Raw genomic sequence first — 3,771 nt, 5'->3', positions numbered from 1 at the left:
AAGAATCCACTGAAAAACCTGAGAATCATTTGGGTTGACGCTGAAACCACATGCAAAGACCATGCACTGGAACACATTCTTCACCAGGCCAGGAACCACCAGCTCCAGGTGGATAAAGCCGCAGCAGTGTTAGAAGCCAAATCAGATGAGAAGGGGGTTCCAGGCAAGAAGCCAGCGGTAGGGAAGAAAGAAAACAAGGCTGGTGGCTTCACAAAGCAGAAGAAGCCTTTGGTGGGACAAAAAGCTGCAAGCTACCAAGAAACCAGCATCTGAGAAGAAGCCCGCAGAAAAGAAACCCACCACAGAAGAAAAGAAGCCTGCAGCATGAACTTAAAATTTGTTTATTCCGTAAAGCTCAAATCACTTTGAATAGCTAATTTTGAATAAAAACCTGATCGAAGAGGCAGTGAAACAAAAAAAGTCAGTAAGTCATAACAGATAGTAGAAGCCCACGTATCCCTTCATAGTCCAATTTCTCTCCTCATCCTCCAAGGCAACTGACCTTCCAGACTTGATATTCATCATATTAAAACATACTGTCACTGTTTATCTGTTTAGACAATATATTGGGGTGTTTTGCACATCTGGAAGCTTTAAACAAATGGCACCACATGGTCCATATCCTTCCACTATTTGTTTTTGTCCCTCCATGTTACAATTATGAGATATGTCTTTCTGCACTCATTCTCTATTTAAAAAAAAAGATAAACACAAAAAAACAAATGCTTAATAAACAAAAACTGGGATAATACTTCCTTAATTTAATAAGTGGCCATTTCCAGGAATCCACAGAAATATCTGACTTACTAGTGAATTCTGAGAACCAGTTTTGGGAAAAGTAAGAACAAAATAAAGATACCCATTTGCTATTTTGCCAATGCAGTAAGAATATAAAAAGAAATAAGACCTATAAATCTTGGAAAGGAAGAGTCAAAGTTGACAGTATTTCCAAGCCATGATTATCTATCTAGAAAGTCCTAGAGGCTTAAGTTCTGGACTAATTAAAGGATGCAGGAAGATTAATCTATAAAGGGAGCAGCTTTCTTAGGAATAAGCATCTGAAAATGAGAGAAGGAACAAATCCTCTTCCCAATATAAGAAAAACTCTAGAACACTGAAGAATAATTATAACAAGAATATGAATAAAACTATTAAACTCAACTAAAATCTGAACAAATCAAGACTCAATGCGAGTATCCCAAAAGGACACTCAATATTAAAGAGTTTAGTTCTTCCTAAATTAATTTATAAAATTCTATGCCATCCCGATTAAAATCCTAATTAGATTTGTGACAGTTGTTTTATTGTGGTAAAATACACAAGACATAAAATTTGCCATCTTAATTTTTTTTTTTTTAAGCTGAGCCATCCTGCTACCTGTTGGCAGCTCAGTGGCTGCTCAGCTCGGGCTGGACTCGAACTGCTGTTGCTCAGAGCTCAAACTCTTGAGTGAGCTCTTAACCAACTGAGCCACTCGGCTGGCCCTTGCCATCTTAATTTTTAAATACACAGCTCAGTGGTTAAGTACATTCACACTGTTGTGTAACCATCCCCAGCACCCATCTCCGCAACTTTTCCATCCCCCCGAACTGGAACTCTGTCCCCATTTCCCCTCCCTTCAGCTCCTAGCAACCTCCATTCTTTCTGTCTCTATGAATTTGACTATTCTATGTAAGTGGAATCCTAAATGGATTTTTTGAGTCTTTTTCAAACATTTTTGGAAACAATTTTAGATTTACAGATGAATTGCAATGATACCAGAAAGAGTTCCGTGTAACCTTTACTCAGATTCCTCTGACCTTAACATCTTACATTACCGTCATGTGTGTCAAATGAGGAAGTCAATATTGGTATAATACCACTAACTACAGGCTTCATTTAGAATGCACATTTTTCCACTGGAGTCCTTTTTTTGTTACAGGATAACAGCCAGTATGCCATATGACATTTAGTCACTGTATTCATTGGCCAGGGCCGCCATAACAGGCTGGTGGCTTCAACAACAGAAATGTATTCTCATAGTGCTGGCAGCTGGAAGTCCAAGATCAAGGTGTTGGCAGAGTTGGTTTCTCCTGGGGCCTCTCTCCTTGGCTTGAGGGTGTTCATCTTCTCCCCATGTCCTCACATGGTCGTCCCTCTGTGCATGTCTGTGTCCTCATCCCCTTTTCTTATACGGACATCAGTCATATTGGATTAAGGCCCATTCTAATGACCTCATTTTAGCTTAATCACTTCTGTAAAGACCCAATCTTTAAACACACTTACATTCTGAGGTGTTGAGGTTAGGGTTTCAACATGTGAATTTAGGGAGGACACAATTCACCCCACTACAGCCATCATGTCTCCTTAGTCTCCCCCAAACTCTGACAGGTTCCTGGTCTTTCTTTGTCTTTCATGATGTTGACAGTTTTGAAGGGAAGTTACCAGGCACTGTGCTTGATTGTCCTTGATGGGGTTTTTCAGCTCTTTTCTTATGATTAGACAGAGGTTATACATTTGAGGGGAAGAATACAACAAAGGGGAAATGCTCTTCTCATCATATCATATTGGAGAGGAGAGTACATCATGTCCACATGATTATCACTGGCAATGTGGTTAAGGTGGTGTCTTCCAGGTTTCTCCACTATAAAGTCACGGTTTTCCCCTTTCCACACTCTATTCCATGTATTCTCAATGGGGGTTATATTGCCCCCAAGGGGGAAAAAAATCTTAAGTGTTACCATGCCTTTGGCCCTTCAAAGCTCAGCTCTACCTAACAAAATCTTATTCCTTGATATTTAATATGGGGGGGCAATTAGGGAAAATATTTATAAAGGTCGCTTGGTCAAGGATGAAAATGGGAGGGAAAAAAAAGGTTGAGAAACACTGTTCTATTCCTATGAGGTGAGTTACCAAGTCAGCCCCACTCAAGGGGGAGGAGGAGTAAGCCCCTTCTCTTAATGGGAGCACTACAAAAATGTTTGAACATGTCAAAACCAGCCTGTTAATTAATAAATATTTTTCAGGGGGAGATACTTTGAGGTTATGCAAACAATCCGTTTCTCTGGTTAAAGTCACACTAACTTATTATAGCATCTATCTGTGAGCTGGTCTGTAGCATTTAGTGCCATGACAGTCTATGGTGATTTCCTATTTCCTTCGTTCCTCCTACACTTATCAGCTGGAATCATTCTGTGAGGAGGATCAGGACCAGACTAATTGTTTTAAACAGACTTTATGTTTTTGAGTGGTTTTAGGTTCACAGAAAAATTGAGTAGAAAAGACATGGAGTTCCCATAGACCCCTTGTCCCCACAGAGGCACAGCCTCCCCAACTATCAACATCTTGCATTAGAGAGGTGCATTTGTTACAAGGGATGAGCCCACACTGACATGTCACCATCACCCAGAATCCACAGTTTATATGAGGGTTCACTCCTGGTGTTGGACACATTATGGGTTTGGACAAAGTATCACGACATGTATCACACAGAATAATTTAACTGCTCTAAAAATCCTCTGTGCTCTGCCTATTCACAAATAAATTGTAAAACATTTTTTTTTATATAAAGATTTTTTTTACTGGGGAATTGGGGAGATGGGAACAGTGCTGGGGAATTGGGGGAAGGGGAATAGACAAGTTGCTGTCCTTTTGTTCTTCAGTCTAGCTGTGGAGGACATTGCTTCACTGGCCCAAGTTGGCACCATCATTGCGCTCTTCCTGGGTGAGGCACATCAGTCACCGGCTTCCGGACGGCCACTCACTGCGGCTGCTGGCCGCTCACGCTGGCTG

At 40.7% G+C, this 3,771-nt stretch overlaps 1 pseudogene; it reads left to right on the top strand.

Annotated features, from left to right (window-relative positions):
- The window catches only part of LOC109396061 (60S ribosomal protein L4 pseudogene), a 3,458-nt pseudogene extending 1,829 nt beyond the window's left edge, over positions 1-1,629 (top strand).
- Positions 1,630-3,771: the final 2,142 nt, after the last annotated feature.

This window comes from Hipposideros armiger, unplaced genomic scaffold (genome assembly GCF_001890085.2).
Source record: "Hipposideros armiger isolate ML-2016 unplaced genomic scaffold, ASM189008v1 scaffold_502, whole genome shotgun sequence".
Classification (NCBI taxonomy): domain Eukaryota; kingdom Metazoa; phylum Chordata; class Mammalia; order Chiroptera; family Hipposideridae; genus Hipposideros; species Hipposideros armiger.
The sequence above is the reverse complement of the archived record's forward strand: the minus strand, read 5'-3'. Positions and strand labels throughout refer to the sequence as shown.